This window comes from Notamacropus eugenii, chromosome 2 (genome assembly GCF_028372415.1).
Source record: "Notamacropus eugenii isolate mMacEug1 chromosome 2, mMacEug1.pri_v2, whole genome shotgun sequence".
NCBI classification, from domain to species: domain Eukaryota; kingdom Metazoa; phylum Chordata; class Mammalia; order Diprotodontia; family Macropodidae; genus Notamacropus; species Notamacropus eugenii.
Genome location: NC_092873.1, coordinates 133,074,577 through 133,096,599, shown reverse-complemented (window position 1 = coordinate 133,096,599; position 22,023 = coordinate 133,074,577).

Sequence of the window (22,023 nt, the reverse complement as noted above, 5' to 3'; positions counted from 1 at the left end):
AAAATCTGAGTTAGAGTCTGGATTATTCTTATTCTATATTGTCTTGACCCCAGAAGAATACTAGTGGTTGGTAATTCCTTGTATAAGGTCATGTAGATAGACAGATATTTATTCACCAGATAGTAAAACAAAATGTCTGTTGTCTTCCTAGAGCATGTATGAAAGAGATATCTGAGGACTTCCCTAATCTTATCAAAATAGGTGAAAACTACACACTTCTCATGATGCACATGGGTATAGATCACACAGTCAGAAAGAACTTCAAAGAAATTTCTGATGATAATGAAATCTTGAGCAAGAAACTGAGAAGTTTAAGAGCACAGGTTACATATTTCTTACTGTTATCCATTGAAGTCAAAGGACGAAGGAAAGAAACTTTAATTTGGTAAATGAAGATTTTACAAATAAGGTGGTATCTGAAAGTGAGATTTTGCTTTATATCAATCACAATTTCAAGTATAAGAATGGAAGATTTCTGAGAAGAAAAGGAACGTAAATAATAATAGAAGGTAATGAGATCATCATGTTTTACAAACTCATTCAAAAACTAGAAACAAAACAATAATAACAAGTCAGAGACAATTAATTATTTGTATCTACCAAGTTAGATACTATAGAAGTAGATATAAATAAGCAATAAATGACAGTATGACATATCTTAATAGGCCTTTTGAGAAAACAAGGATGAAGGATAGCAGCTGAAATCCAGTGGACTTCATGAGACACAAAATTCAAGAAAGTAACTGGTAGTAAAATCCATAACTTCAGCTGTCCATATTCAAATGACCTACAATTTTGGCTATTTAAAAAAAGATTGATAAGATTTCTTAATTCAAGAAGCAAAATTCATTCTACATGAAAAGCTGATATTTGTTAGTTTGAACCTCATATCTCATCCATTCTTCTGGATGAAATTATGATATGTAAAAACGTAAATGAAAAAGTGGAAGGGTACAGTAACATTATATATTAAAAATATGAAGAAAATGGTGTAGAACAATTAGAAAAGGATGGAGAAAGAAATAGACTCAACAAATACAGATTGGTGCATTCTCTGAAACTTGCAGTGTTTGAGAATTCAAGACAAGTCAAAATCAAGATTTATCAAGTTCTTAGTATGTATCAAGCTCTGCTTTAATATACTTCATGTCAGGGTGTTAAAATTCTAATGGGGAGACAGCATTCAAATAACTAAACAGAGCTAGATTTATAAAGAATAAATTGGGAAGACATGAAGTATGAGTACAAAAACCTTCTTTCATAAGGTGGCATTTTATTCACGACTTGAAGAAAAATAATGAACTAGAAGATGGAGATGCAGCGTAAGAGGAACTAGGCATAAGTGATGCCAATGAAAATTCAGTCATAATATGACATGTTGTGTGTGAAAGGACCAGCAAGGATATCAGTGTAAATGGATCATAAAATATAAGGATGCAGGAGAGGCAAAAAAAAAGAGGAAAAGTAGAAAGGGACAAGGCTATGAAAGACTTAATTTTTTCCTTGATTTAAAAAAAAATGATTACATGGTTTAAACGATTACATGGATTAAAAAAAAAAAAAGCCGTTACATGATTATTGGTATTTATTGTTACATTGTCTAAAATGCCCCCTGCATCCTTTCCCATCCACACTGAGCCATCCCATATAGCAAAAAAAGAGAAAAGAAAAAGAAAAAGAAAAATACACAAAAGGAAAAAGAAAGTGAAATTAGCAAAGCTAATTAATACATCAAAAAAGACAACATATGCAAAATTCCATTCCCAAGGATCACTCTTCTGCAAATGAATGGGGGTGAGGGAGTGGAAGTCTTTTAATATCATTTCTTTGGAGGTCAGCGTATTCTCTATTTTCACTAAATTCATTGTTTCATGGTTATTGTTTACTTGTTTTAGTCGTTGTATGTGTTGTTTCTCTGGCTCTGCTTGCTTCAGTTTGAGTGAGTTCATATGAGTTTTCCCATGCTACTCTGTACTCAACATATTTTTAGTCTCTCTCTTTCATTTAATATTTTTTTAGCTTTCAAAATTCACTACCATCAAATTTTGAGTTTTAAATTTTCTCGTCCTACCTTCCCTCCCCCCTTCCCATGACAGTATGCAATTCTCATATAGGCTTCACATATACATTCATATTAAACATTAAAGTAGTAAAGAATAAATGGAACTCAGGGTGAGGTCAAGATGGTGGAGTGAGAACGTGGACTCACCTTCCCTCTACCACAGATTACTTCAGATACTTATAAAAAGACAATCTGCACAAATTTTAGAGTGGCAGAATTCACTAGGAGACAGAGTATGGCACATTTGTAACCCAGGACAACCCTGCGTTACAGGTTGACAGGAAGGATCTGATACATGGGGTTAGGGGAGCACAGAGTGCACAGATTGTGTCAGTACAGACTCCACCATAGCTGATTGCAGCAGGAGCCCCCCAAGGGTGGACTGAAGCAGAATCAGAAGTGAGGATCCTCAAACATGTCAGCACAGGACAGGAGTCCAGAAGAATTGAATGAGAGAAAAACAAAGACCCCAGGGTAACAGCTAGAGACACTGCAGAGACTAGCAGCCCACAGATTAAAGATGTGAAAGTGACTTACTGGAAGCCAAGTAGGTGGAGTAAACTTTAAGTACTCTATCCCTCCCCATGCTGGCCTTGAAAATCCCAAGGAATTCTGCACAGGAATATTCCTGGAATGGTGGGATCAGTTAAAAGGTTAAACAGTCTCTCAGCTCAGGAGGCTAGGGAGATCATGATGACGAAAAAAAGATGATGAAAAAAAGAGCCTGGACAGTATCTTCCAAGAAATCATCAAGGAAAACTGCTGAAGTCCTAGACCCAGAGAGTAAAATAGTCATGGAAAGAATCCACCCATCCCTTCATAAAAGAGATCTCAAATTGAAAACTCAAAGAAATATTTCTTCCAAATTCTAGAACTATTCAGTGAAGGAGAAACTACTTAAAGAAACAATTCAAATATCGAGAAATGAGAGTCAGGATCACACAGGATCACACTTCTATATTAACAGTTTGGAAGAGAGGAATATGGTATTCCATAAGACAAAGGAGCTTGGACAACAACCAAGGATCAATTACCCGCAAAACTGAGCATAATATTTCAGGCAAAGAGATGGACATTCAATGACATAAGGGATTTCCAGACCTTCCTGGTGAAAAGGCTCAGTGGAAATAAAAAAAGAAATGAAGAGAAGCATAAAAAGATAAGGAAGGGAAAAAAGAAAACAATTTGCTATTCAACAAGAGCAAACTGTTTACATCCCTATAAGGAAGAATGATAATTGTTAATCTTGAGAACTTTATATTTATTATGATATTTAAAAGGGATATACACAGAGGAAATGGATATAAATTAACTAATATTATGTTAAAAATGTGATTTAGGGATGCTAAGGGATTGAAAAGGGAGAAGAGAAAAATATGAGGCAGAAAAAGGAAATGATATCACAGGAAGAGGCACAAAACATTATAACAGAGGGAAAAAGGGGAGGGAGATGAGAATTGTTTGAGATTTACTCTCATCTTATTTAAGTCAAGGAGGGAACAACATACTCAGTTGAGTATAACAATCTAACTTGCCCAATAGAGAGTAGGAGAGCAAATGGGAAAGAAAAGGGAGGAGAGCTTGAAAGGGAGGGAAGAAGCAGTAAGGGAAGAGGGGAACAAAAGAAAGGACAGATAAAAGGGGGGGAACACTGAGAGAGGCTGTGGTCAAAAATAAAACTATTGTGAAGGGGAAGGGAGAAGGTAGAAATAAAAGCAAAAACGGGAGAGGGTGCAGGATTGAGAGAAAGACACAAATAATAATCGTAATTATGAATGAGAATGGGATGAAGTCTCCCATAAAATGGAAACAGATATCAGAATGGATTAAAAACCGTAATTCAACAATAAGCTGTTTAAAAGAAACACATTTGAAGCAGAGGGATATACACAGGGTAAACACAAATGGTTGGAGTAGAATATATTATGCTTCTGCTGATTTTAAAAAAGCAGGAGTAACAATTCTAACTGCAGACAAAGCAAAAACAGAAATAGATATAATCAAAAGAGATAAAGGAAGAAAATATAATCTGCTAAAATGCACCATAATTTAGTAACAGACGTTGCTAAATATATATGAACCAAGTGGCATAGTATCCAAATTCTTAGAAGCAAAATTAAGCGAGATACAGGAAGAAATAGACAGCAATACTATACTAGTGGAAGACCTCAACTTCTCCTTCTCAGAGTTAGATAAATCTAACGTCAAAATAAACAAGAAAGAAGTTAAGAAGGTGAACAGAACTCTGAATAAGGAGCATATGACAGATCTCCAAAGAAAATTGAATGGGGATAGCAAGGAATATACCTTTTTTTCAGCGGTACATGGCATCTATCCAAAAACTGATCATGTATTAGGGCATAAAACCCTCACAGTTCTGTGCAGAAAAGGATAGATAGTCAATGGATCCTTCTCAGATCATAATGCTGTAAAAATTATATGTAATAGAAGGTCATGGAAAGAGGAACAAAAATTATTGGAAACTAAATCATCTAATTCTAAAAAATTAATGGATTGAACAACAAATCATAGAAACAACCAATAACTTCAATTCAAGAGAATGACAATAATGAGTCAACCTACCAAAACTAATGGGATGTTGTGAATGTAGTTCTTAGGGGAAGTTTTATATCATTGAATACTTATATGAGAAGAGAGGAAAAGAGGAAATCAATGAATTGGACATGCAGCTGAAAAAGTTAGAAAAAGAACAAATTGAAAATCCCCCAAAAAATACCAAATAAAAATACTGAAAAGGAAAAGGGGATTAATAAAATTGAAATTAAGGAAAATATTGTATTAATAAATACAACTAAGATTTGGTTATATTAAAAAAAAACAATAAAATTGACCAACCAATTTGATTTGAAAAAAAGAAAGAAGAAAACCAAAATACTAAAATCAAAAATGATAAGGATGAACTCACCTCCAATGAGGAACAAATTAAAACAATAATTAGAACTGACTTTGCCCACCTGTAAATCCATAAATTTGACAATTTAAGTTAAGTGGCTGAATATTTAGAAAAACATATATAAATTGCCCAGTTTAACAGAAAATAAATTAAACACTTAAATAAGCCTATCTCACAAAAATAAATTGAATAAGACATCAATTACCTCCTTAGGAAAAAATTCCCAAGGCCAGATGTATTTACAAGTGAATTCTATCCAACATTTACAAAAAAAGGTAATTCCAGTACTACATAGATTATTTGGGAAAATTGGATTACAGGGATTCCTACCAAAATCTTTTTGTGATAGGAAAAATAGTTCTGATACCTAAGCCATGAAGAGCCAAAACAGAGAAAGAAATTTATAGACAAATTTCCCTAATAAATATACATGCAAAAATTTTGAATAAGATAATAGCAAAAAGATTACAACAACTTATCAAGAAAATGAAACATTGCGATCAGGTAGGACTTACACCAGGAATACCAGACAATAAAACTGAAAAACAAAACCTACTTGAAATAATAATGAACTTTGGCAAAGTTTCAAGTTACACAATAAACCTACATAAATCATTTGCATTTCTATATATCACTAACAATGTCCAATGGGAAGGAATAGAAGGAGAAATCTCATTTAAAGTCATGGTAGACAGTATAAAACATATGGTAGTCTACTTGTCCAAAGAAACCCATGGACTATATAAGCACTATTACAAAACAATTTTCACGCAAATAAAGTTAGATCTAAGTAATTGGAGAAATATCAATTGTCCTTGTGTAGGCTGAGCTGATACAATAAAAATGATAATTTTACCCAAATTAATTTGCTTATTCAGTACCATGTCAATAACATAACCAGAAAATTAATTTATAGAGCTAGAAAAACTAATATCAAAATTCATTTGGAAGAACAAAAGTCCAGAATATCAAGGGAGCACATGAAAAGAAATGCTAGGGAATCTGACCTTGTCCTACTAAATCTGAAATTCTATGATAAAGCAGCAATTATCAAAACAACTTGGTACTGGCTAAGAAATAGAAGGGTTGATCAGTGAAATAGATTAGGTACTCAAGACAGTGTATTCAGTAAGCATAGCAGTCTACTGTTTGATAAACCCAAGAACCCTAACTTCTGGGTTAAGAACTCACTGTCTGAAAAACCTCCTGAGAAAACTGGATAATAGTGCTTTGGAAACTGGACAGAGATCAGTGGCTGACACAGTATGCAACAATAAAGTCCAAATGGGTACCTGATCTAGGTATAAAGACTGATGCTATAAAGATATTAGGGGAGCAGGGGATAATATATTTGACAATTTTATGGATAATGGAGAAACCTTTAACCAAACAAGAGATAGAGAATAGCATGGGGTGAAAAATTGATAGTTTCGATTACATTAAATTGAAAAGTTTTTTTGCAAAAAAACCCCCAAAAACTCAATGCAATCAAGATTAGGAGAGAAGCAGAAAATTGGGAAAGAATTTTTACAGCTGGTGTTTGTGATAAAGGCCTAGTTTTTTAAATATATACATAGAAGAATACAAGTCATTCCCCAATTGATGCATGGTCAAAGAATATGAACAGGCAGTTTCAGAGGAATAAATTAAGGTTATTTATAGTTATACAAAAAAATGTTTTAAATCGCTATTAAGTTGAGAGATAAAAATCAAAACAACTCTGAGGTACTACACTACACCTACCAGATTGGCTATCATGACAATACAACTAAATTGTAAATGTTGGGGAAGAATTGAGAGAGTTGGAACCCTAATTCATTGTTGGTGGATCTGTGAGCTGACTTAAGCACTCTGGGGAGCAACTTGGAACTATGTCCAAAGTAAAAATGTGCATACCCTTTACCAAGCAATATCACTTCTAGGACTGTATCACCAAAAGATCATAAATATAGGAAAAGGACCCCCAATTGCGGTCACCTCCTGAAAGGAATTACAAACTAAAAACACCAAGAAATATTATTGCCAAATTCCAGAATTAAGGGAAGGAGAAAATATTACAGGCAGTTGGAAAGAAACCATTATAGTATAGAGAAACTACAGACAGGATCACACAGGACCTTGCAGCTTCTACATTAAAAGACTGAAGGAATTGGAATATCATATTCCGTAAGGCAAAGGATCTGGGACTGCAACCAAGGATCAATTACCCAGCAAAGTTCAGCATAACATTTCAGGCAAGGAGACGGATATTCAATGAATTAAGAGATTTCCAGACCTTCCTGATAAAAAGGCCAGAATGCAATAGAAAATTCGCTCTTCGAACGCAGATACGAAGAGAGGCATTAAAAGCAAACAGGGGACAAGAGAACTTGCTACTCAATTTGGGCAAATTGTTTCCCTCCATAAAAGGAAAGATGATACTTGCTAATCTTGACTATCGTATGTCTGTTATGAAATATAAAAGGGATATACATAGATAGAGGTAACAGGTACAAAGTAAATTATATGATGACAAAAATGTGATTTAAACGTGATGGGATTGTATTATGATATATGAAAAGGAGGACACGGAAAACGGGAAATTACATCACAGGAAGAAGTACAAAATTATATTATGGTAGAGCGGAAGAAGGAAAGGAGATGACCATTGTTTGAGAGGTACTCTCATCTGGTTTGATTCAAGGAGGGAACAACAAACTTAATTAACTATATAAAACTAACTACATCTATACACAGTAGGAGGGAAAGGGGCAAAGAAAAGGGAAGGGAGGCTAAAAGGGACGGAAGAAATAATAAGATAAAAGGCAGTAAATGGGAGGGGGATAGAAAGAAGGAAGGGAAGACTTCAGGAGGTGGTGGTCAAAAATTAAAACTTTTGTGGAGGGGAAAGGAGAAGAGAGAACAAAAACCACAAATGGGGGAAAGAGGACAGTGGGAAAGAAACAGACAGTAATTATAACTGTAAATGTGAATGGGATTAATTCTCCCATAAAACAGAGAAGGATAGCAGAACGGATTAAAAGCCATAATCCAAAATATGTTCTTTACAAGACACACAACTGAAAAGGGAGGATACACACAGGGTAAAGGTAAAAGGTTGGAGCAGGATATATTGTGCTTCAGCTGATGTAAAAGAAGCAGGGGTAACAATCCTAATCTCAGACAGAGCAAAAGCAGAAATAGATGTATTCGAAAGAGACAAGGATGGAAACCATATCCTTTTAAAAGGCACCATAGAAAATGAAGTGATATCATTACTAAACCTATATGCTCCAAGTAGTATAGCATTCAAATTTTTAGAGAAGTTAAGGGGGGAGAAAAGAAGAAATAGACACCAAAATTATACTAGTGGGGGACCTCAACCTCCTCCTCTTTGCACTTGATAAATCTAACCTTAAAATAAACAAGAAAGAAGTGAAAGAGGTGAATAAAACTCTGGAAAAGATAGATATGATAAATCTCTGGAGAAAACTGAATGGGGATAGAAAGGAATACACCTTTTTCTCAGTGGTACATGGCATATATATATATTAAAAAAATTGACTATGTTCTAGGGCATAAAACCCTCACAATCCAGTGCAGAAAGGTAGAGATAGTCAATGAGTCCTTCTCAGATCATAATGCAACAAAAATTACATATAACAAAAGTCCATGGGAAGATAGACCAAAATTAATTGGAAACTATATAATCTAATCTGAAAGAGTGGGTTAAACAATAATTGATAAAAATAATTAACAGTGTCACAAGAGAGAATGACAATAATGAGACAACTTACCAAATCTTATAGGGTACTGCAAAAGCAGTCGTTAGGGGAAGCTTTATATCTTTGAATGCCTACGTGAACATAAGAGAGAAAGAGGAGATCAGTAATTGGGCATGCAGCTGGAAAACCTAAACAAAAAACAAATTGGAAATCTCCAAGAAAATACCAAATATGAAATACTCAACACCAAAGGAGGGATTAACAAAATTGAAATTAAGAACACTATTGAAATAATAAATGAAACAATGAGTTGGTTTTATGAAAAAACAAATAAAATTGAGATACCTTTGGTCAATTTTATTTAAAAAAACAAAGAAAAAAACAAATTACAAATATCAAAAAAAGGCATGAACTCATCTCCAATGAGCAATAATTTGTAATTACTTTGTGCAACTTTTTTTCCCATAAATTTGACAATATAATTGAAATGGATTACTATTTTAAAAAATATAAGTTACCCACATTAACCAAAGAGAAAGCTGAATACTTAAAAATCCCATCTGAGAGAAAGAAATTGGACAAGTCTTTAATGAACTCCCTGGGAAAAAATCTTCAGAGCTAGACAGATTTAAATTGATTTCTATCAAACTTTTAAAGATCAGTTAATTCCAATATTACATAGAGTATTTTGGAAAATTAGGGAAGAAGTCCTCCCAACTTTTTTTTATTATACAAATATCGTTTTGCTATCTAAAGCAGGAAGAACCAAAATAGAGAAAGAAAATTATATACCAATTTCTCTAACGAATGTAAATACAAAAATTTTAAATAAGATTTTATCAAAAAGAATACAGCAAATTATTAAGATAATAATACATTATGATCAGCAAGGATTCATACCAAGAATGCAGGGATGGTTCAATATTAGGAAAACTATTAGCATTATTGCTCATATAAAGTACAAACCTAATGGAAACCACATGATTATTTCAATAGATGCAGAAAAAGTTTTTGACAAAATGCAACACCCATTCCTATTAAAAACACTGGAGAGCATAGGAATAAAGGAAACTTTTTCATTAAAAATAAGCAGTATCTACCAAAAACCTTCAGCAAGCATTATATGAAAGGGAGGTAAGATAGGAGCATTTCCAAAAAGATTAGGGGTAAAGCAAGGATGTCCATTATCACCACTATTATTCAATGTAGTACTGGAAATTTTAGCTGTAGGAATTAGAAAAGATAAATAAATTAAAATAATTAGAACAGGGAAGAAAGAAAATAATTTGTCACTCTTTGGAGATGATAGCATGAAATACTTAGAGAATCCCAGAGACTCATGTAAAAAACCACTTGAAATAATAAAGAACTTTGGTAAATTTGCAGGTTAAAAAATAAACCCACATGAATCTACATTTTTATATATTGCTAACAAAACCAAACAATAAGATACAGAAAGAGAAATCATTTTAAATGTAGGGTAGTCACTTTAAAATATTTGGGAGTCTACCTACCAAAACAAATCCAAGGATTATATAAACACAATTACAAGACACTTTTCGCACAAACAAAGTCAGATCTAAGTAAGAGAAAACACATCAGTTGCTCATGGGTAACCTGAACCAGTATAATACAAATGACAATTCTACCTAAATTCATTTACTTATTTAGTGCCATACCGTTCAAATGCTCAGATAATTATTACCCAGAGCTGGAACATATAATATCAAAATTAATCTGGAAGAACAAAAGTCCAGAATAGCAAGGAAACTAAGGAAAAGAAATGCTAGGGAAAGTGACCCAGCTGTACCACATCTCAAATTGTATTATAAATCAGCAATTATCAAAACCACTTGGTACTACCTAAGAAATAGAAGGGCAGACAACTGGTGTAGTCTAGATACCCAAGACACAGTAGGCAATGAATATAGCAATCTACTATTTGAAAAACCCAAGGACCATAGCTTCTGGGATAAGAGCTCACTGTTTGACAAAACCTGCTGTGAAAAGTGGATAAAAGTGTGGTGAAAACTAGGTATAGAACAATACCTGATACTACTCATAAGAATATAGTCCAAATGGGTACATGGTCTAGGTATAAAGAGTGATACTATGAAGAAATAAGTGAGCAAGGAACAGTTTATTTATCAGATCTATGGAGAAGGGAAGAATTCATAACTAAAGAAGAGATAGAAAGCATTATGAAATGCAAAATGAATAATTTTGATTTCATTAAACTGAATAGTTTTTTCACAACTAAATCCAATGCAACCAAGAGTAGGAGGGAAGCAAAAAACTGGGAAAGAATTTGTGGAACTGGTGTCGGTGACAAGGGCTTCATTTCTAAAATATACTGACAATTGAGTCAAATGTACAAGAATGCAAGTATTTCCCCAACTGATCAATGGTCAAAGAATATGAACAGGCAGTTTTCAGAGGAAGAAATTAAAGATATCTATAGTCATATAAAAAAAATCCTCTAAATCACTACTGGTGAGAGAGATGCAAATCAAAACAACTCAGAGATACCACATCACATCTAGCAGATTTGCTAACGTGACAGACCAGGAAGATGATAAATGTTGGAAAATACGTGGCAAAGTTGGAACACTAATTCATTGTTAGTAGACCTGTGAGCTGTTCCAACCATTCTCGGGAGTAATTTGGAACTATGCCCAAAGGCTAAAAAAATGTGCATGTCTTTTGACCTAGCAATACTGCTTCTAGGACTGCATTCCCAAGAGATCATAAAAATGGTAAATAATCCCACATTTAAAAATATAGTAGCACTCTTTGTGGTGGCCAAAAACTGGAAATCAAGGGGATACCTATAGATTTGGAATGGTTGAATAAATTATGGTATATGAATGCAATGGAATTCTATTGTGCTATAAGAAATGATGTACAGGAAAATATCAGAGAGGCCTGGAAATGGTTATATTATCTGATGTTGAGCAACAGGAGCAGAACCAGGAGAACTTTGTATCCAGCAAGAACTACAGTGTGAGAGAATTTTTTCGGTTGATTTGTAAATTCATCTTAATGCAAGGACTTAAAAAATTGCCAAAGGTATTTCAAGGCAAAATTCCTTCCATATTCATGGAAATAACAATAGAATTAAAGCGCCAATTGTGGCAGATTATTTTCTTTTGTATTACATTTTGGTATGTTATATGATATTTCCCATTCATTTTAATTCTACTATACAACATGACTAAGGTGAAAATGTATTTAATTGGAATGTATGCGTGGAACCTATAAAAAAATTGTGTGCAGTCTCTAGGAGGAAGGGAGGAGGTGGAGGGAAGGGAGGGGGAGGGAGGGAAAGAAAAATCTAGGTTATATGGTAGTGATTGTGGAACACTGAAAATAGGTGAATAAAAAAATATTTATAACAACTGTGTTTATGGTGGCAAAGAACTGGAGACTGAAGGAATGTCCATCAGTTGAGGATTGGCTGAAAAAGTCATGTTACATGAATATAATGGAACACTACTGTGCTGTAAGAAATGACAAAAAGAAGGACTTCAGAAAAGCCTGACAAGTCTTTATTGTACTCTTCCTGAGTGAAATAAGCAGAACCAGGTCAACATTATGCACAGTAACAGCCACAGTGTGAGAGGACTTTTTCTAATAAATTTAGCACTTCACAGAAATTCAAGAAAGTAAAAATTTCCCAAAGGAATCTTGAGGTAAAATGCCATCCACATCAAGAGAAGGAACATTGGAATTGGATTGCAAAATGAATCAGAGTATTTTCTCTTGTATTATATTTTGTTCTGGTATGTTTATTTTTTTTCTCATGAATTCTCCCATTTGTTTGAATTCTTCTCTGCAATATACCTAATATGAAAATATGTTTAGTAGGAATGTATGTGCAGGGGCAAAGCCAAGATGGTGGAGTAGAAAGATCCACATACACTAACTCTTACTTCAAAGCCCATAAAATATCTGTAAAGAAGAACTCTCAACAAATTCTAGACCAGCAGAAGCCACAGAACAACAGAGTGGAGGAAATTTCTAGCCAAGAGTGAACTGAAAGGCCAACTGGAAAGGTCTGTCACATAGAACTCAGAGCAGAGTTCAGCCCAGCCTTAGCCATGCAGCACAGGAAGGAGCTGAACCAAGCAGGCTTCAGGGACAGAATCTCCAGTGGCAGCAGAGATCTCTCAACCCATAGGCCCTAAAGGTCAGAGAGAGGGTTTTTTTGGCTCGATGAGAAGGAAGCAGGGTGTCCCCATAACTCAGGCCTCCTCAGTTGGCAGCTGTGGAGGCAGCAGCAGACAAGGGCTCCGAAGGCAGGCAGTAGCCAGCATCCATTGTTGAATGTTGCATTGTAAACACCCTGAGGGAACTGAGCCCTGTGTGGCAGCCCTGCCCAGACCTGAGCAGCTGATCTTAATCTCACTCTGAATAGCAGCCCTGCCCCCACCTAAAACCAGTGAGGGATTGGAGCAGCTCATCTGAATCTCAGCATCAGTGCTGGCTTGGCAGAACTGAAGGTGAGGTGGTTGTGGAGAAGAAACTCAGAAGTCAAGTTACTGGCTGGGAAAATGCCCCGCAAAAGGGAAAACATAAGAACAGAGAAGGTTACCTTCTTGGAGAACAGGTGTCTCCACCGATCCTTTCAGATGAGGAAGAACAAGGCGTACTATCAGAGGAAGTCAAGGTCTCTGCCTCAAAAAGGAACTTAAATTGGGCTTAGGTAATAGAAGAGTTTGAAAAACGAGTTAGCACCTTACCAAAGGGAACCAAAAAATGCTGAGGAAAATAACGGCTTTAAAATGAGGCTAGCTCAATTGGAAAAAGAGGTCCAAAAAGACAATAAGGAGAAGGAGCCATTAAAAAGCAGATTTAGCCAAATGGAGGAGAAGGTTCAAAAACTCACTGAACAAAATAATTCGTTGAAACAGAGATTTGAGTTCATGGAAATGAATGCCTATAATATAAAGCAAACAGAAAACAAAACCAACAGTTTGAAAAAATAGAAGATAATGTGAAACATCTCATTGGAAAAACAAATGACCTGGAAAACAGATCCAGGAGAAACAATTTAAAAATTATGGAACTACCTGAAAGCCATGATCAAAAAAAAAAAAGAGAGAGACTAGACATTATCTTCCATGAAATTGTCAAGAAAAACTTCCCCAATATTCTAGAACCAGAGGGAAAAATAAATATTGAAAGAATCCACCGCTCACCTCCTGAAAGAGACCCTGGAATAAAGAAACTCCTTGGAATATTGTGGCCAAATTTCAGAGTTCCCAGATCAAGGAGAGAATACTGCAAGCAGCTAGAAAAGACACAATTTGAGTACTGTGGAAATATAATCAAGGTAACACAGGATCTGGCAGCTTCAATATTAAGGGATAGAAGGACTTGAAATGGGATATTGAAGAGGTTAAAGGAACAGGGATTGACACCAAGAATCACCTACCCAGAAAATCTCAGTATAATATGTCAAGGGAATAAATGGTAATTCAATTATATAGAGGACTTTCAATCATTCATCCTGAGGAAAAGACCAGATCAGTATAGAAAATTTGACTTTCTAATGCAAGAATCAAAAGAAGCATGAAAAGGTAAACAGAAAAGAAAAATCATAAAAGACTGTCTAAAGCTGAACTGTTTATATTACTACATTGAAAGAAAATACTTATAACTCTTGATTCTTTTCTCAGTATTCAAGTAGATAGAGAGATTGTACATTCAAACACACATATATTTATAGATAGATAGATAAATAGATAGATAGATAGATAGATAGATAGATAGATAGATAGATAGATAGATGGATGGATATACATATATAGATAGATAAAGAGAGAGAGAAAGAGTACAGGGTGTGCTGAATCAGAAGAGATGATATCCCCACACACCAAAAAATAAAAGAAAAGAAAAATTAAGGGATGAGGGAGGTGAATATTGAGAGAAGAAAAGCAGAAATGGAACAGGGCAGGCTATACCTCATAAAAGAGATAAGAAAAACCTTGTTTAATGGAGAAGAAAACTGAAAAGGGGCGAGGGTAAAAGTGAAGCTACCCTCTTCACATATGGCTGAAGGAAGGAATAACATGCCCACTAAATTTGATAGGAAAATCTATCTTATACCACAATAAAGTAGGGGAAGAGGCGACAAGTGCGATGAAGGGAATGGTTGAAAGGAGGGCAAATGGGAGAAGTGACTGGAGTTACTAGAAATAAACACTTGTGGGAAGGAACAAGGTTAATTGAGGGGAAAAAATATGGGGGTATTGAGTAGGACAGAAGCCAATACAGTTAGTATGGCACAACATGATTGTTATGGAAGTCTTTTGCAAAAGGACACATATTGAGTCTGTATTGAATTGCTTGTCTTCTCAGCGGGGTTGGGGAGGGAGAGGGGGAGGGAGAGCAGTAGGAAATCAAAGTATTAGCAAAGATATGTTGAGAATTTATATTGTATATAATCCGGAAATAAGAAATACAGGGAACAGGGTATACAAATTTATCTTTCCCTACAAGAAAAGGGAGAAGATGGGGATAAGGAACGGGTGGGGTGTGAAAAAAGGAAAGGCACATTGAGGGAAGGAGTGATCAGAATGCAAGGTGTGAGGAAGCAGGGGGAGAGGAGTGATGTGGAGAAAAATTTGACATGTTACAAAGTGAGGCAAACTATTAGTATTAAAACAATTGATTGAGTTAATTACTGAGAATAAATCTGTGACATCTTTAGTTTGGGAAAAAAGAATTTTAGTCTAAATTTCCTACAGGAAGGTAACCTCTGGTAAAATTTAGCATTGATGGAAAAGTTAAGGTTTTAATGGTAAATTTGATTTTATGATTGCTATTTAATCAGTAACTAGAACATGTATAGAAAGGCATGGAAGCCACTTAAGACTTGACTCAAAGATATTACTTATCTAAAGTGAAATTATAATCATATTTGAAACATGATTATTGGAACTTGCTATTTTTCAATGCTATGGGACTATTAAGTGACTGTTCTTTTTTTTTTTTTATTTTGTAATGTTTAACAATCACTGCCATACAATTGTGATTTTATCCCCCCCACCTACCCCCCACTCCCGCCTCCCTCCCCACGACTGCATACAATTCTGTATAGATTCTACATATACTTTCCTATTGAGTATATTTTCACTATAGTCATGCTATGTAGTCAGACTAAGATAAATGAAAGAAATCGTATAACAAATCAGAACATGATACACAAACACATACACATACACAAGCATGATCTGCTACAATATGTGAGTGACTTCCATATTTCTCTCTCTGAGTGTGGCAGGAATTTTGCCTTGAGATCCTCCTTTGGGATTTTTTTTTTTTTTTTGGTAAGAAGTTCTTGTGTTATCACAAAAATCTAAGTCTACCAGAAAAAACTCTCACACACTGTGGTTGTTGCTGTGCATAAAGTTCTCCTGGTTCTGCTCCTTTCACTCAGCATCAGGTCATATAAGTCCTTCCAGGCCTCTCTGAAGTCTTCTTGTTCATCATTTCTTATGGCACAATAGTACTCCATTACATTCATATACCATAATTTATTCAGCCATTCCCCAATTGATGGACATCCCCTTGACTTCCAGTTTTTGGCAACTACATAGAGTGCTGCTATAAATATTTTTGTACATGTGGGACCCTTTCCCATTTTTATGATCTCTTGGGGATATAGTCCTAGTAGCGATATTGCTGGGTCAAAGGGTATGCACATTTTTGTAGCCCTTTGGGCATAGTTCCAAATTGCTCTCCAGAATGGTTGGATGCGCTCGCAGCTCCACCAACAATGAATTAGTGTTCCAACTTTCCCACATCCTCTCCAGCATTTATCATTTTCTTGTTCTGTCATGTTTGCCAATCTTATAGGTGTGATGTGGTACCTCAGAGTTGTTTTGATTTGCATCTCTCTAATCAATAGTGATTTAGAGCATTTTTTCATATGATTATAGATAGCTTTACTTTCTTCCTCTGAAAATTGCCTGTTCATATCCTTTGACCATTTATCAATTGGGGAATGACTTGTATGATTATACATTTGGATTAGTTCTCTATATATTCTAGAAATGAGGCCTTTATCCCCGAGCTTAGCTGTAAAAATTCTTTCCCAATTTACTACATCCCTCCGGATTTTGGTTGCATTGGGTTTGGTTGTGCAAAAACTTCTCAGTTTAATGTAATCAACGTTATCCATTTTGCATTTCATAATGCATTCTATCTATCCAGTTTTCCCAGCAATTTTTGTCAAACAATGAGTTCTTATCCCAGAAGCTGGGGTCCTTGGGTTTATCAAACGGAAGGTTGCTATATTCCTTGCCTACTGCATCTTGAGTGCCAAGTCTATTCCACTTGTCTACCTCTCTGTTTCTTAGCCAATACCAAGTGGTTTTGATAATTGCTGCTTTATAGTACAGTTTGAGGACTGGTAGTGCTAGGCCACCTTCCCAAACATTTCTTTTCATTAGTCCCTTTGATATTCTGGACCTTTTGTTTTTCCAAATGAATTTTGATATTATTTTGTCCAGCTCTAGAAAATAATTGTCTGATAGTTTAATTGCTATGGCACTAAATAGGTATATTAATTTGGGTAGAATTGTCATTTTTATTATATTAGCCCGGCCTACCCATGAGCAACTAATGTTTTTCCATTTACTTAAATCCGACTTTATTTGTGCAAAAAGTGTCTTGTAATTGTGTTCATATAATCCCTGGGTTTGTTTTGGCAGGTAGACTCCTAAGTATTTTATACTGTCTACCCTAACTTTAAATGGGATTTCTCTTTCTATCTCTTGCTGTTGGATTTTGTTGCTAATATATAGGAATGCAGAAGATTTGTGTGGGTTTATTTTGTACCTTGCAACTTTGCCAAAGTTGTTTATTAATTCTAGTAATTTTTTACTTGAATCTCTGGGATTCTCTAGGTAAATCATCATATCATCTGCAAAGAGTGATAACTTAGTTTCTTCTTTGGCTATTTTAATTCCTTGGATATCTTTATCTTGTCTAATTGCTACAGCTAACATTTCTAGTACCATATTAAATAATAGTGGTGATAATGGACAACCTTGTTTCACCCCTGATCTTATTGGGAATGCATCTAGCTTATCCCCATTGCATATAACGCTTGCTGAAGGTTTTAGATAGATACTGCTTATTATTTTATGGAAAGTTCCCTTTATTCCTACATTCTCCAATGTTTTTTAGGAGGAATGGATTTTGTATTTTGTCAAAAGCTTTTTTTGCATCTATTGAGATAATCATGTGGTTTTTGTTAGCTTTGTTGTTGATGTGATCGATAATGCTAATAGTTTTCCTAATATTGAACCAGCCCTGTAGTCCTGGTATGAATCCTACCTGATCATAATGTATTAATCTCGTGATAAGATGCTGTATTCGTTTTGCTAGAATCTTATTTAAAATTTTTGCATCTATATTCATTAGGGAAATTGGTCTATAATTTTCTTTCTCTGTTTTGTCTCTTCCTGGTTTGGGTATCAAAACCATATTTGTATCATAGAAAGAATTTTGGAGGACTCCTTCTTCCCCAATTTTCAAGAATAGTGTATGTAGTATTGGAATTAACTGTTCTTTAAATGTTTGATAGAATTCACTTGTGAATACATCTGGCCCTGGAGATTTTTTCCTAGGGAGTTCATTGATGGCTTGTTCAATTTCTTTTTCTGAGATGGGGTTGTTTAAGTATTCAACTTCCTCTTCTGTTAATCTGGGCAATTTGTATTTTTTAAAATATTCATCCATCTCATTTAGATTATCGAATTTGTGGGCATAAAGTTGGGCAAAGTAGTTTCTAATTATTGTTTTAATTTCCTCCTCATTGGAGGTGAGTTCACCCCTTTCATTTTTAATATTAGTAATTTGGTTTTCTTCTTTCTTTTTTTTAATCAGATTGACCAAAGGTTTATCAATTTTATTAGTTTTTTCATAAAACCAACTATTGGTTTTATTTATCAGTTCAATAGTTTTCTTAATTTCAATTTTATTAATCTCTCCTTTGGTTTTCAGTATTTCTAATTTGGTATTTACTTGGGGATTTTCAATTTATTCTTTTTCTAGCTTTTTCAGCTGCAAGCCTAAGTCATTGATCTCCTCTTTCTCTATTTTATTTATGTAAGCATTCAAAGATATAAAACTTCCCCTAATAACTGCTTTTGCAGTATCCCATCAGTTTTGGTATGTTGTCTCACTATTGTCATTCTCTTGAATGAAATTGTTGATTGTTTCTATGATTTCTTTTTTAACCCAACCCTTCTTTAGAATTAGATTATTTAGTTTCCAATTGATTTTTGGTTTCTCTTTCCATGGCCTTTTATTACATGTAATTTTTAATGCATTATGATCTGAAAAGGATGCATTGATTATCTCTACCTTTCTGTACTAGATTGTGAGATTTTTATGTCCTAGTACATGGTCAATTTTTGTAAATGTTCCATGTACCGCTGAGAAAAAAGTATATTCCTTTCTATTCCCATTTAATTTTCTCCAAAGATCTATCATATCTACCTTATCCAGAGTTTTATTTACCTCCTTAACCTCTTTCTTGTTTATTTTGAGGTTGGATTTATCGAGTTCAGAGAGGGGGAGGTTGAGGTCCCCCACTAGTATAGTTTTGCTATCAATTTCTTCCTTCAACTCCCCCAACCTCTCCTCTAAGAATATGAATGCTATACCACTTGGAGCATACATGTTTAGTAATGATATTGCTTCATTGTCTATGGTGCCTTTTAGCAGGATATAGTTTCCATCCTTATCCCTTTTGATTAGATCTATTTCTGCTTTTGCTTTGTCTGAGATTAGGATTGCTACTCCTGCCTTTCTTACATGAGCTGAAGCACAATATATTCTGCTCCATCCTTTGACTTTTATCCTATGTTTATCCCCCCGTTTCAAATGTGTTTCTTGTAAGCAGCATATTGTTGGATTATGGCTTTTAATCCATTCTGCTATCCGTCTCCGTTTTATGGGAGAGTTCATTCCATTCACATTCACAGTTATGATTACAATCTGTGTATTTCCCTCCAACCTCTTTCCCACCATTTGTGCTTTTAGCTCTCCCGTCTCCCTTCCCCTCCTCAATAGTATTCACTTTTCTCCCCCTCCTCCTGCAGCCTTCCCCTCCTTCTTTTGACCCCCCTCCCTTTTAGTTCCCTTTACTCTTATTGCTTCTTTCCTCCCTTTTAGCCACCCTCCCCTTTCTTCCCCCTTCCCCTCCTACTACCTATAGAGCTAGTTAGGCTTATCTACTTAAGATTATTGTTCCCTCCTTTGAACAAATCAGATGAGAGTACATCTCAATCAATGCTCATCTCCCTCCCCTCCTTCCCTCTACTATAGTTTTGTAATTCTTCCTGTGATATAATTTGCCATTTTCTGCTTCCCCCTTTCCGCACCTCCTATTACATTCCCTTCTCATACTTAAATCATATTTTTGACATGACATCATTTACTTTATGCCCGTTCCCTCTACATATATCCCTTTTATCATAATAGCTGCACAGTTCTCAAGATTAACAGGTATCATATTCCCTTATAGCGAGGTAAACAGTTTGCCCTAATTGAGTAGCAAGTTTTTGTTTTTCTTTTTTCCCCTCTGTTTACCTTTTTATGATTCTCTGGAGACCTGCATTTGAAGATCAAATTGTCTATTGAGTTCTGGTGTTTTGGTCAGGAAGCTCTGGAAATCCCTTATTTCGTTGAATGACTTTCTCCTTGCCTGGAATGTTATGCTGAACTTTGCTGGGTAGTTGATCCTTGGTTGAAGTCCCAACTCCTTTGCCTTACGGAATATTGGGTTCCAATTCTTTCGATCTTTTAATGTAGAAGCTGCAAGGTCCTGTGTGATCCTGACTGTGTGTCCTTGATATTTGAATTGTTTCTTTCTGGCTGCTTGTAGTATTTTCTCCTTCACTTGATGGCTCTGGAATTTGGCAACGATATTTCTTGGGGTTTTGAGTTTGGGATCCCTTTCAGGAGGGGAACGGTGGATTCTTTCGATGACTATTTTGCCCTCTGAGTCTAGTACTTCTGGGCAGTTTTCCTTGATGATTTCCTGGAAGATATTGTCCAGACTCTTTTCTTCATCATGGGTTTCTGGCAGGCCAATAATTCTTAGATTTTCTCTCCTGGATCTATTTTCCAGGTCAGTTGTTTTTCCAATTAAATATTTTACATTTTCTTCTATCTTTTCATTCTTTAGATTTTGTTTGACTTATTCTTGTTGCCTCATTGAGTCATTAGTTTCTACTTGCCCAATTCTAATCTTCATCGTAGTGTTTTCTTCAGTTAGCTTTTCATCTCCTTTTCCATCTGACCAATTTTTCCCTTTAGGGAGGTATTTTCTCCATTTAATTTTTGTACTTCTTTTTCCAATCGACCAATTTTCCCAGTTAGGTTTTGGGTTTCCTTTTCCATCTGATCAATTTTCCCAATTAGGTTTTGGGTTTCCTTTTCCATTTGATTAGCTCTTCCTTTTAGGGAATTATTCTCTCCAGTTAATTTTTGAACTTCCTTTTCCATTTCTTCAATTTTCTTTTTCAGGGTGATGTTCTGATCAGTGAATTCTTTTTTTATAGTTTTAAAATCATTGGCCAGTTTTTCTTTTATATCCTTCTTCAGACGTTCCAGGTAATCTAGTTGTGCTTGCGAGAAATTCATAGTCCCATCTGAGGTTTCAGATGGAAGTACAGTCTCAGCTCTGACCTCTTTGGTGTTTGTGTTTTGGTCCTTATCCCCATAGAAAGATTCTATGGTTTTTTCACTTTTCGTCTGCTTTTTCCGATTCATGATGATGGCTGAGTGTTGTAGCTTTTGGTTCTTTCAGTCAGAAGGTACAGATCTTTAAGTTGAGCTGATGTGTGTCTGGGCTAAAAGCAGGCTTTTGTTTTTTGTTTCCCCGATCAACTCTGGGGTTATCTTGTTAGGTGTGTGGGAGGTGTGGTCTGGTCTCAGGCTATCTACTCAGCTGACTTGAGGCAAAGGCATGGTCAGGGGATGGTAATCCCAGCTTCCCTATTGTCTTCCCTTTTCCCCTGGAGGGCTGGGGCACGCCTAGAAGCTAACGCGTGTTCCCGCCCCTCCTGGGGCTCGTCTCCTGGCTCTGAGGCTTGCCTGGGTCTCAGTGCGAATTTTCTCTGCCCTGGGTCGTCTGTCCCTCCAGATCGCCTCCACTACAGTAGGAAGAATCCCCCTTTGCCACTTTTCCAGCCTCTGGTGTTATGAGACCACCCGCCCCCTTCTGCTGTTCCCGCTGATCCAGGATTAATCTGGGGAAGAATTTTATGGTTCCCTCACGGTCATCAGGGGGGAGGAGAGAGCACTTACTGATCACTCTG